The 13,834-nt window shown below is 39.6% G+C and overlaps 1 protein-coding gene across 3 annotated transcripts in view; it reads right to left on the bottom strand.

The window, feature by feature from the left end:
* The window catches only part of LOC144000913 (uncharacterized), a 49,230-nt gene that overhangs the window by 12,765 nt on the left and 22,631 nt on the right, over positions 1-13,834 (bottom strand). The gene's annotated exons all lie outside the window — the stretch shown is intronic.

Here is a 13,834-nt window from a genome sequence, read left to right as displayed (position 1 = left end):
CTAGTTTAGGCCCTTAAAACCGCCGTTGTTTTCTTGGCGAACAGCGCTTAGCCACGCCCACAGCGATTCGCGAAAACTCACAAACTTCGTGTTGTGACATTATTAGGCCCGAAACCCTCATCTGAGCAAATATGAGGTAGGTCCAGTTAACGTGGTTGGAGAAAAACGTTAAAGAAAAATCGTAAGAAAAAAAATCGCCAGTAGGTGGCGCTCGCAGTAAGATGAAATATAAGTTTGTAGATGTGTTAAGGGCTGGACTCTCATCAAATGTGTGAAATTTTGAGACGATAGGATCATCTCGGTCAAGTTAATGCAGATTTTATTGTCACGAAAAATCTTCAGACTTTGCGGCACCGTAGCGGCCACGCCCTTTGGCGAAAAGTTACAATATTCGGTGTGGGGCATGATCAACATCTTAAAGCTTTTCTGACCAATTTTCAACTGGATCCCTTCAACGAGCTTGGCACAGTAGCTAAAAACGTAAAGTATGACATTTATTGTTACCACTAGGTGGCGCTATATGTATAACAGAATTTTATCATATAGATGTTTTAAGGCCGTGACTATTACATTGCCTGAGAAGTTTGAGATTTTTTGGAGCTTGAACATGGGAGTTATTAAGCATTTGCTCTTTCTGGACAAATGAAATTGTAAAGGCAATATTTGATGCCCCGCCCCCATCATATAGTATTTCGAAAAGGCAAGACTTTTTGCCCAGTTGTTCTCTCAGGTCTTGAGATGATAAATGCCAAGTTTGAAGTAAATTGGATGAAAAATGTTTGCAGAGGGGGGAAAAGCATGACCACAGTGAATGCGCCAAAATAGGCCAAAATTGGACATAAAAAAATTCATAGCTCACTTCCTGTACATTTTAGCTACATGGTCCCAATAGACTTTTTTGTGCGTCTCGGGGTGCTACACGTGCCTGCCAATTTTCGTTCCTCTAGCTCAAATGTGCCGGGCTTGGTTTTTATTTTTCTACGCAAGGGGGCGCTATAGACTAACGTTGTTATGACAATGTCAGAATATCAAATTTTTCGCCGGGCCTGAGGAGTGTGCAAAGTTCGGTGAGTTTTCGTGAATGTTTAGGTACCCAAAATCGCGATCGTTTGCGGAGAATAAAGAATAATAATAACTAGAGCTGCGAGCAGCTATAAAGGGCCCTCGCAGCCCGGGCCACGTTGGGGTCCTTGCACGTTGGGGTACTTGCACGTTGGGGTACTGGCACGTTGGGGTACTGGCATATTGGAAGCAAAATTTCTTTGAAAATGGCATAATAAACGTTTACATGTAGAATATTTTTTTGCCAGTGTGTGTGTCAAGCTCAACGGGTTTTGGTGATTGTTAAGACCTGCAAAAATCAGCGTCCTTTTTTATTTTTAGGCAATGAGTTGCCCTGATTGGTATTTTTTTGTAAAAGTGTATATACACATCATCGCTCGTTGTACTCATTGCACAATGTTACTTTTATTGTCCAAAGGGGCAATCAAAAATGAATAAAACAAAATGGAAACGTACATACGTTTGGATCGGTGTGAAGCCAGTGAACAATTTGAGTGGTGGAAACTAAAAGAATATTCATAAATGACTTAGTTATCACACTTAGAATGAGTGTACATTTTTTGTACAAAATACCGTATGTGGGGTATTTTTTTTTTTTTATATATAAGCCTCAAGGGCTAGGTGGCGCTGTATTTATAACTGAATGTTGTCATAGAGATACCTTCAGGCCTTGATTATAAGCATACATGTCAAGTGTGGGATTTTTTTTGGAGCATGTACCGTGGAGTTATTAAGCATATCCTTCATTCACAATATTGCTTTTAATGTCCATAGAGGCTATCAAAAATAAATAAAAATATATATATGTTTGGATAAGTCTGATGCCAGTGAACATTTTGAGTGGTGGAAACTAAAAGAATATTCATAAATGACTTAGTTATCACACTTAGAATGAGTTTACATTTTTTGTACAAAATACCGTATGTGGGGTATTTTTTTTTCATGCCTCAAGGGCTAGGTGGCGCTGCATATATAACTGAATGTTGTCATAGAGATAACTTCAGGCCTTGACGATAAACATACATGTCAAGTTTGGGATTTTTTGGAGCATGTACCGGGGAGTTATCAAGCATATCCTTTTTCATTGCGAAACACACATTTTGATGCCCCGCCCTCATCATATAGTATTTCGAAAAGTCAAAATTTTTCCCCCTGTCGTTGGCTCAGGTCTTGACATGGTCCAGGCCAAGTCTTAACTCAGTCGGATGAAACGTGTAGGAGAAGTGGGCAAAAGTCTGCCCCCTGTGAATGTGCAAAAATCGTCAAAAATGGGACATTCAAAAATTCGTAGCTCACTTCCTGTTCATTTTAGCATATGGGTACAAGAGACTTTTTTGTAGGTCTTGAGCTCCCTCATACACCTAAAAATATTCGTCGTTCTTGCTTAAACGTACAACCGGGGCTGCTTCGTTAAAAATTTCGAGGGGGCGCTATTGAGTCATTTTTTTAAAAATAGCACAATCAACAATAAAATATTGCTCATTTTACCAGGCCAGATGTGTGTGCCAAGTTTCAGGAGTTTCTGTGCATGTTTAGACCCTCAAAACTGGCGTTGTTTTCTTGGCGAACAGCGCTTAGCCACGCCCACAGCAATTCGCGAAAACTCACAAACTTCGTGTTGTGACATCATGAAGGCCGAAACCCTCATCTGAGCAAATATGAAGTAGGTCCAGTTAACGTGTTTGGAGAAAAACGTAGAAGAAAATTCGTAAGAAAAAAAATTGCCACGAGGTGGCGCTATCAGTTAGATGAAATGTAAGTTAGTAGATGTCTTTAGAGCTGGACTCTCATAAAATGTGTGAAATTTTGAGAAGATAGGATCATCTCGGTCAGGTTAATGCAGCTTTTATTGTCACGAAAAATCTTCAGACTTTGCGTCACCGTAGCGGCCACGCCCTTTGGCGAAAAGTTACAATATTCGGTGTGGGGCATCATCAACATCTTAAGGCTTTTCTGACCAATTTTCAACTGGATCCCTTCAACGAGCTCAGCACAGTAGCTAAAAACGTAAAGTATGACATTTATTGTAACCACTAGGTGGCGCTATATGTAGAACTGAATTTTGTCATATAGATGTTTTCAGGCCGTGACTATTACGTTGCCTGAGAAGTTTGAGATTTTTTGGAGCTTGTACATGGGAGTTATTCAGCATTTGCTCTTTCTGGACAAATGAAATTTTAAAGGCAATATTTGATGCCCCGCCCCCGTCATATAGTATTTCGAAAAGGCAAGACTTTTTGCCCATCTGTTCTCTTAGCTCTTGAGATGATAAATGCCAAGTTTGAAGTCAATGGGATGAAAAATGTTTGCATAGGAGGAAAAAGCATGACCACAGTGAATGTGCCAAAATAGGCCAAAATTGGACATTAAAAAATTCATAGCTCACTTCCTGTACATTTTAGCTACATGGTCCCAATAGACTTTTTTGTGCGTCTCGGGGTGCTACACGTGCCTGCCAATTTTCGTTGCTCTAGCTCAAACGTGCCGGGCTTGGTTTTTATTTTTCTATGCTAGGGGGCGCTATAGAGTCGCGTTGTTATAACGACTTCATAATATCAAATTTTTCGCCGGACCTGAGGAGTGTGCAAAGTTCGGTGAGTTTTCGTGAATATTTAGGTACCCAAAATCGCGATTGTTTGCGGAGAATAAAGAAGAAGAAGAAGAAGAATAATAACTAGAGCTGCGAGCAGCTATAAAGGGCCCTCGCAGCCCGGGCCACGTTGGGGTCCTTGCATGTTGGGGTACTTGCACGTTGGGGTACTGGCATATTGGAAGCAAAATTTCTTTGAAAATGGCATAATAAACGTTTACATGTAGAATATTTTTTTGCCAGTGTGTGTGTCAAGCTCAACTGGTTTTGGTGATTGTTAAGACCTGCAAAAATCAGCGTCCTTTTTTATTTTTAGGCAATGAGTTGCCCTGATTGGTATTTTTTTGTAAAAGTGTATATACACATCATCGCTCGTTGTACTCATTGCACAATGTTACTTTTATTGTCCAAAGGGGCAATCAAAAATGAATAAAACAAAATGGAAACGTACATACGTTTGGATCGGTGTGAAGCCAGTGAACAATTTGAGTGGTGGAAACTAAAAGAATATTCAGAAATGACTTAGTCATCACACTTAGAATGAGTTTACATTTTTTTGTACAAAATACCGTATGTGTGTTTTTTTTTTTTATATAAGCCTCAAGGGCTAGGTGGCGCTGTATTTATAACTGAATGTTGTCATCGAGATACCTTCAGGCCTTGATTATAAGCATACATGTAAAGTGTGGGATTTTTTTTGGAGCATGTACCGTGGAGTTATTAAGCATATCCTTCATTCACGATATTGCTTTTAATGTCCACAGAGGCTATCAAAAATAAATAAAAATATATATATGTTTGGATAAGTCTGATGCCAGTGAACATTTTGAGTGGTGGAAACTAAAAGAATATTCATAAATGACTTAGTTATCACACTTAGAATGAGTTTACATTTTTTGTACAAAATACCGTATGTGGGGTATTTTTTTTTTCACGCCTCAAGTGCTAGGTGGCGCTGCATATATAACTGAATTTTGTCATAGAGATACCTTCAGGCCTTGACTATAAACATACATGTCAAGTTTGGGATTTTTTGGAGCATGTACCGGGGAGTTATTAAGCATATCCTTTTTCAGTGCGAAACACAAAATTTGATGCACCGCCCTCCTCATATAGTATTTCCAAAAGTCAAGATTTTTCCGCCTGTCGTTGGCTCAGGTCTTGACATGGTCCAGGTCAAGTCTGAAGTCAGTCGGATGAAATGTGTAGGAGAAGTGGGCAAAAGTATGCCCCCTGAAAATGTGCAAAAATCGTCAAAAATGGGACATTCAAAAATTCATAGCTCACTTCCTGTTCATTTTAGCACATGGGTCCAAGAGACTTTTTTGTAGGTCTTGGACTCCCTCATACAACTAAAAATTTTCATAGATCTTGCTTAAACGTACAACCGGGGCTGCTTCGTTAAAAAATTCTAGGGGGCGCTATTGAGTCATTTTTCTAAAAATAGCACAATCAAGAATAAAATATTGTTCATTTTACCAGGCCAGATGTGTGTGCCAAGTTTCATGAGTTTCTGCGCATGTTTAGACCCTCAAAACTGGCGTTGTTTTCTTGGCGAACAGCGCTTAGCCACGCCCACAGCGATTCGCGAAAACTCACAAACTTCGTGTTGTGACATCATGAAGGCCGAAACCCTCATCTGAGCAAATATGAGGTAGGTTCAGTTAACGTGTTTGTAGAAAAACGTAGAAGAAAATTCGTAAGAAAAAAAAATTGCCACTAGGTGGCGCTATCAGTTAGATGAAATATAAGTCAGTAGATGTCTTTAGGGCTGGACTCTCATCAAATGTGTGAAATTTTGAGAAGATAGGATCATCTCGGTCAAGTTAATGCAGATTTTATTGTCACGAAAAATCTTCAGACTTTGCGGCACCGTAGCGGCCACGCCCTTTGGCGAAAGGTTACAATATTCGGTGTGGGGCATGATCAACATCTTAAGGCTTTTCTGACCAATTTTCAACTGGATCCCTTCAACGAGCTCAGCACAGTAGCTAAAAACGTAAAGTATGACATTTATTGTTACCACTAGGTGGCGCTATATCTAGAACTGAATTTTATCATATAGATGTTTTCAGGCCGTGACTATTACGTTGCCTGAGAAGTTTGAGATTTTTTGGAGCTTGAACATGGGAGTTATTCAGCATTTGCTCTTTCTGGACAAATGAAATTTTAAAGACAATATTTGATGCCCCGCCCCCATCATATAGTATTTCGAAAAGGCAAGACTTTTTGCCCAGTTGTTCTCTCAGGTCTTGAGATGATAAATGCGAAATTTGAAGTCAATTGGATGAAAAATGTTTGCAAAGGGGGAAAAAGCATGACCACAGTGAATGTGCCAAAATAGGCCAAAATTGGACATAAAAAAATTCATAGCTCATTTCCTGTACATTTTAGCTACATGGTCCCAATAGACTTTTTTGTGCGTCTTGGGGTGCTACACGTGCCTGCCAATTTTTGTTGCTCTAGCTCAAACGTGCCGGGCTTGGTTTTCATTTTTCTACGCTAGGGGGCGCTATAGAGTCGCGTTGTTATGACGACTTCATAATATCAAATTTTTCGCCGGGCCTGAGGAGTGTGCAAAGTTTGGTGAGTTTTCGTAAATGTTTAGGTACCCAAAATCGTGATCGTTTACGGAGAAGAAGAATAATAATAATAATAATAATAATAATAATAATAATAATAATCCGATCGAAAAACAATAGGGACCTCGCAGCGGTAGCTGCTCGGGCCCTAATAATAATAATTTTTACAAAAACAATAGGGACCTCGCAGCGGTCGCTGCTCGGGCCCTAATAATAATAATAATAATAATAATTTTTACAAAAACAATAGGGACCTCGCAGCGGTCGCTGCTCGGGCCCTAACTAGAGCTGCTTGCAGCTATAAAGGGCCCTCGCAGCCCGGGCCACGTTGGGGTCCTTGCACGTTGGGGTACTTGCACGTTGGGGTACTGGCACGTTGGGGTACTGGCATATTGGAAGCAAAATTTCTTTGAAAATGGCATAATAAACGTTTACATGTAGAATATTTTTTTTTCCAGTGTCTGTCAAGCTCAACGGATTTTGGTGATTGTTAAGACCTGCAAAAATCAGCGTCCTTATTTATTTTTAGGCAATGAGTTGCCCTGATTGGTATTTTTTTGTAAAAGTGTATATACACATCATCGCTCGTTGTACTCATTGCACAATGTCTACTTTTATTGTCCAAAGGGGCAATCAAAAATGAATAAAACAAAATGGAAACGTACATACGTTTGGATCGGTGTGAAGCCAGTGAACAATTTGAGTGGTGGAAACTAAAAGAATATTCATAAATGACTTAGTTATCACACTTAGAATGAGTGTACATTTTTCGTACAAAATACCATATGTGGGGTATTTTTTATTTTTTTTTATATAAGCCTCAAGGGCTAGGTGGCGCTGTATTTATAACTGAATGTTGTCATAGAGATACCTTCAGGCCTTGATTATAAGCATACATGTCAAGTGTGGGATTTTTTGGAGCATGTATCGGGGAGTTATTAAGCATATCCTTTTTCAGTGCGAAACACAAATTTTGATGCCCCGCCCTCATCATATAGTATTTTCAAAAGTCAAGATTTTTCCGTCTGTTGTTGGCTCAGGTCTTGGCATGGTCCAGGTCAAGTCATACGTCAGTCGGATAAAACGTGTAGGAGAAGTGGGCAAAAGTATGCCCTCTGAAAATGTGCAAAAATCGTAAACAATGGGACATTCAAAAATTCGTAGCTCACTTCCTGTTCATTTTAGCATATGGGTCCAGGAGACTTTTTTGTAGGTCTTTGGCTCCCTCATACACGTAAAAATTTTCGTAGATCTTGCTTAAACGTACAATCGGGGCTGCTTCGTTAAAAATTTCTAGGGGGCGCTATTGAGCCATTTTTGTAAAAATAGCACAATCAACAATAAAATATTGTTCATTTTACCAGGCCAGATGTGTGTGCCAAGTTTCATGAGTTTCTGCGCATGTTTAGACCCTCAAAACTGGCGTTTTCTTGGCGAACAGTGCTTAGCCACGCCCACAGCGATTCGCGAAAACTCACAAACTTCGTGTTGTGACATCATGAAGGCCGAAACCCTCATCTGAGCAAATATGAGGTTGGTCCAGTTAACGTGTTTGGAGAAAAAATGTACAAGAAAATTCGTAAGAAAAAAAATTGCCACTAGGTGGCGCTATCAGTAAGATGAAATATAAGTTCGTAGATGTCTTTAGGGCTGGACTCTCATCAAATGTGTGAAATTTTGAGAAGATAGGATCATCTCGGTCAAGTTCATGCAGCTTTTATTGTCACGAAAAATCTTCAGAATTTGCGGCACCGTAGCGGCCACGCCCTTTGGCGAAAAGTTACAATATTCGGTGTGGGGCATGATCAACATCTTAAGGCTTTTCTGACCAACTTTCAACTGGATCCCTTCAACGAGCTCAGCGCAGTAGCTAAAAACGTAAAGTATGACATTTATTGTCACCACTAGGTGGTGCTATATGTATAACTGAATTTTATCATATAGATGTTTTCAGGCCGTGACTATTACGTTGCCTGAGAAGTTTGAGATTTTTTGGAGCTTGAACATGGGAGTTATTAAGCATTTGCTCTTTCTGGACAAATGAAATTTTAAAGACAATATTTGATGCCCCGCCCCCATCATATAGTATTTCGAAAAGGCAAGACTTTTTGCCCAGTTGTTCTCTCAGGTGTTGAGATGATAAATGCCAAGTTTGATGTGAATTGGATGAAAAATGTTTGCAGAGGGGGAAAAAGCATGACCACAGTGAATGTGCCAAAATAGGCCAAAATTGGACATAAAAAAATTCATAGCTCATTTCCTGTACATTTTAGCTACATGGTCCCATTAGACTTTTTTGTGCGTCTCGGGGTGCTACACGTGCCTGCCAATTTTCGTTGCTCTAGCTCAAACGTGCCAGGCTTGGTTTTTATTGATCTACGCTAGGGGGCGCTATAGAGTCGCGTTGTTATGACGACTTCATAATATCAAATTTTTCGCCGGGCCTGAGGAGTGTGCAAAGTTTGGTGAGTTTTCGTGAATGTTTAGGTACTCAAAAATGCGATCGTTTACGGAGAAGAAGAAGAAGAAGAAGAAGAAGAAGAAGAATTCTTACAAAAACAAGAGGGACCTCGCAGCGGTCGCTGCTCGGGCCCTAATAATAATAATAATAATTTTTACAAAAACAATAGGGACCTCGCAGCGGTCACTGCTCGGGCCCTAATAATAACTAGAGCTGCGAGCAGCTATAAAGGGCCCTCGCAGCCCGGGCCACGTTGGAGTCCTTGCACGTTGGGGTACTTGCACGTTAGGGTACTGGCACGTTGGGGTACTGGCATATTGGAAGCAAAATTTCTTTGAAAATGGCATAATAAACGTTTACATGTAGAATATTTTTTTTGCCAGTGTGTATCAAGCTCAACGGGTTTTGGGGATTGTTAAGACCTGCAAAAATCTGCGTCCTTTTTTATTTTTAGGCAATGAGTTGCCCTTATTGGTATTTTTTGTAAAAGTGTATATATACATCATCGCTCGTTGTACTCATTGCACAATGTTACTTTTATTGTCCAAAGGGGCAATCAAAAATGAATAAAACAAAATGGAAACGTACATACGTTTGGATCGGTGTGAAGCCAGTGAACAATTTGAGTGGTGGAAACTAAAAGAATATTCATAAATGACTTAGTCATCACACTTAGAATGAGTTTACATTTTTTGTACAAAATACTGTATGTGTTTTTTTTTTTTTTTATATAAGCCTCAAGGGCTAGGTGGCGCTGTATTTATAACTGAATGTTGTCATCGAGATACCTCCAGGCCTTGATTATAAGCATACATGTCAAGTGTGGGATTTTTTTTGGAGCATGTACCGTGGAGTTATTAAGCATATCCTTCATTCACGATATTGCTTTTAATGTCCACAGAGGCTATCAAAATTAAAGAAAAATATATATATGTTTGGATAAGTCTGATGCCAGTGAACATTTTGAGTGGTGGAAACTAAAAGAATATTCATAAATGACTTAGTTATCACACTTAGAATGAGTTTACATTTTTTGTACAAAATACCGTATGTGGGGTATTTTTTTTTTATGCCTCAAGGGCTAGGTGGCGCTGCATATATAACTGAATGTTGTCATAGAGATAGCTTCAGGCCTTGACGATAAACATACATGTCAAGTTTGGGATTTTTTGGAGCATGTACCGGGGAGTTATTAAGCATATCCTTTTTCAGTGCGAAACACAAATTTTGATGCCCCGCCTTCATCATATAGTATTTCGAAAGGTCAAGATTTTTCCCCCTGTCGTTGGCTCAGGTCTTGACATGGTCCAGGTCAAGTCTTAACTCAGTCAGATGAAACGTGTAGGAGAAGTGGGCAAAAGTCTGCCCCCTGTGAATGTGCAAAAATAGTCAAAAATGGGACATTCAAAAATTCGTAGCTAACTTCCTGTTCATTTTAGCATATGGGTCCAAGAGACTTTTTTGTAGGTCTTGGGCTCCCTCATACACCTAAAAATATTCGTCGTTCTTGCTTAAACGTACAACCGGGGCTGCTTCGTGAAAAACTTCTCGGGGGCGTTATTGAGTCATTTTTGTAAAAATAGCACAATCAACAATAAAATATTGCTCATTTTACCAGGCCAGATGTGTGTGCCAAGTTTCATGAGTTTCTGTGCATGTTTAGACCCTCAAAACTGGCGTTGTTTTCTTGGCGAACAGCGCTTAGCCACACCCACAGCAATTCGCGAAAACTCACAAACTTCGTGTTGTGACATCATGAAGGCCGAAACCCTCATCTGAGCAAATATAAGGTAGGTCCAGTTAACGTGTTTGGAGAAAAACGTAGAAGAAAATTCATAAGAAAAAAAATTGCCACTAGGTGGCGCTATCAGTTAGATGAAATATAAGTCAGTAGATGTCTTTAGGGCTGGACTCTCATCAAATGTGTGAAATTTTGAGAAGATAGGATCATCTCGGTCAAGTTAATGCAGCTTTTATTTTCACGAAAAATCTTCAGACTTTGCGTCACCGTAGCGGCCACGCCCTTTGGCGAAAAGTTACAATATTCGGTGTGGGGCATGATCAACATCTTAAGGGTTTTCTGACCAATTTTCAAATGGATCCCTTCAACAAGCTCAGCACAGTAGCTAAAAACGTAAAGTATGACATTTATTGTAACCACTAGGTGGCGCTATATGTATAACTCAATTTTATCATATAGATGTTTTCAGGCCGTGACTATTACGTTGCCTGAGAAGTTTGAGATTTTTTGGAGCTTGAACATGGGAGTTATTAAGCATTTGCTCTTTCTGGACAAATGAAATTTTAAAGGCAATATTTGATGCCCCGCCCCCGTCATATAGTATTTCAAAAAGGCAAGATGTTTTGCCCAGTTGTTCTCTCAGGTCTTGAGATGATAAATGCCAAGTTTGAAGTCAATTGGATGAAAAATGTTTGCAAAGGGGGAAAAAGCATGACCACAGTGAATGTGCCAAAATAGGCCAAAATTGGACATTAAAAAATTCATAGCTCACGTCCTGTACATTTTAGCTACATGGTCCCAATAGACTTTTTTGTGCGTCTCGGGGTGCTACACGTGCCTGCCAATTTTTGTTGCTCTAGCTCAAACGTGCCGGGCTTGGTTTTTATTTTTCTACGCTAGGGGGCGCTATCGAGTCGCATTGTTATGACGACTTAATAATATAAAATTTTTCGCCGGGCCTGAGGAGTGTGCAAAGTTCGGTGAGTTTTCGTGAATGTTTAGGTACCCAAAATCGCGATCGTTTGCGGAGAATAAAGAATAATAATAACTAGAGCTGCGAGCAGCTATAAAGGGCCCTCGCAGCCCGGGCCACGTTGGGGTCCTTGCACGTTGGGGTACTTGCACGTTGGGGTACTGGCACATTGGGGTACTGGCATATTGGAAGCAAAATTTCTTTGAAAATGGCATAATAAACGTTGACATGTAGAATATTTTTTTGCCAGTGTGTGTGTCAAGCTCAACGGGTTTTGGTGATTGTTAAGACCTGCAAAAATCAGCGTCCTTTTTTATTTTTAGGCAATGAGTTGCCCTGATTGGTATTTTTTTGTAAAAGTGTATATACACATCATCGCTCGTTGTACTCATTGCACAATGTTACTTTTATTGTCCAAAGGGGCAATCAAAAATGAATAAAACAAAATGGAAACGTACATACGTTTGGATCGGTGTGAAGCCAGTGAACAATTTGAGTGGTGGAAACTAAAAGATTATTCATAAATGACTTAGTTATCACACTTAGAATGAGTGTACATTTTTTGTACAAAATACCGTATGTGGGGTATTTTTATTTTTTTTATATAAGCCTCAAGGGCTAGGTGGCGCTGTATTTATAACTGAATGTTGTCATAGAGATACCTTCAGGCCTTGATTATAAGCATACATGTCAAGTGTGGGATTTTTTTTGGAGCATGTACCGTGGAGTTATTAAGCATATCCTTCATTCACGATATTGCTTTTAATGTCCACAGAGGCTATCAAAAATAAATAAAAAAATATATATGTTTGGATAAGTCTGATGCCAGTGAACATTTTGAGTGGTGGAAACTAAAAGAATATTCATAAATGACTTAGTTATCACACTTAGAATGAGTTTACATTTTTTGTACAAAATACCGTATGTGGGGTATTTTTTTTTTATGCCTCAAGGGCTAGGTGGCGCTGCATATATAACTGAATGTTGTCATAGAGATAGCTTCAGGCCTTGACGATAAACATACATGTCAAGTTTGGGATTTTTTTGGAGCATGTACCGGGGAGTTATTAAGCATATCCTTTTTCAGTGCGAAACACAAATTTTGATGCCCCGCCTCCATCATATAGTATTTCGAAAGGTCAAGATTTTTCCCCCTGGGGCTGCTTCGTTAAAAACTTCTAGGGGGCGCTATTGAAGTTTGAGATTTTTTGGAGCTTGAATATGGGAGTTATTAAGCATTTGCTCTTTCTGGACAAATGAAATTTTAAAGGCAATATTTGATGCCCCGCCCCCATGGTCCAGGTCAAGTCTTAACTCAGTCAGATGAAACGTGTAGGAGAAGTGGGCAAAAGTCTGCCCCCTGTGAATGTGCAAAAATTGTCAAAAATGGGACATTCAAAAATTCGTAGCTCACTTCCTGTTCATTTTAGCATATGGGTCCAAGAGACTTTTTTGTAGGTCTTAGGCTCCCTCATACACCTAAAAATATTCGTCGTTCTTGCTTAAACGTACAACCGGGGCTGCTTCGTTAAAAACTTCTAGGGGGCGCTATTGAGTAATTTTTGTAAAAATAGCACAATCAACAATAAAATATGGCTCATTTTACCAGGCCAGATGTGTGTGCCAAGTTTCATGAGTTTCTGTGCATGTTTAGACCCTCAAAACTGGCGTTGTTTTCTTGGCGAACAGCGCTTAGCCACACCCACAGCAATAAGCGAAAACTCACAAACTTCGTGTTGTGACATCATGAAGGCCGAAACCCTCATCTGAGCAAATATGAGGTAGGTCCAGTTAACGTGTTTGGAGAAAAACGTAGAAGAAAATTCGTAATAAAAAAAAATTGCCACTAGGTGGCGCTATCAGTTAGATGAAATATAAGTCAGTAGATGTCTTTAGGGCTGGACTCTCATCAAATGTGTGAAATTTTGAGAAGATAGGATCATCTCGGTCAAGTTAATGCAGCTTTTATTTTCCCGAAAAATCTTCAGACTTTGCGTCACCGTAGCGGCCACGCCCTTTGGCGAAAAGTTACAATATTCGGTGTGGGGCATGATCAACATCTTAAGGCTTTTCTGACCAATTTTCAAATGGATCCCTTCAACAAGCTCAGCACAGTAGCTAAAAACGTAAAGTATGACATTTATTGTAACCACTAGGTGGCGCTATATGTATAACTGAATTTTATCATATAGATGTTTTCAGGCCGTGACTATTACGTTGCCTGAGAAGTTTGAGATTTTTTGGAGCTTGAATATGGGAGTTATTAAGCATTTGCTCTTTCTGGACAAATGAAATTTTAAAGGCAATATTTGATGCCCCGCCCCCGTCATATAGTATTTCAAAAAGGCAAGATGTTTTGCCCAGTTGTTCTCTCAGGTCTTGAGATGATAAATGCCAAGTTTGAAGTCAATTGGGTGAAAAATGT

This window comes from Festucalex cinctus, chromosome 14 (assembly GCF_051991245.1).
Source record: "Festucalex cinctus isolate MCC-2025b chromosome 14, RoL_Fcin_1.0, whole genome shotgun sequence".
NCBI classification, from domain to species: domain Eukaryota; kingdom Metazoa; phylum Chordata; class Actinopteri; order Syngnathiformes; family Syngnathidae; genus Festucalex; species Festucalex cinctus.
The sequence above is the reverse complement of the archived record's forward strand: the minus strand, read 5'-3'. Positions and strand labels throughout refer to the sequence as shown.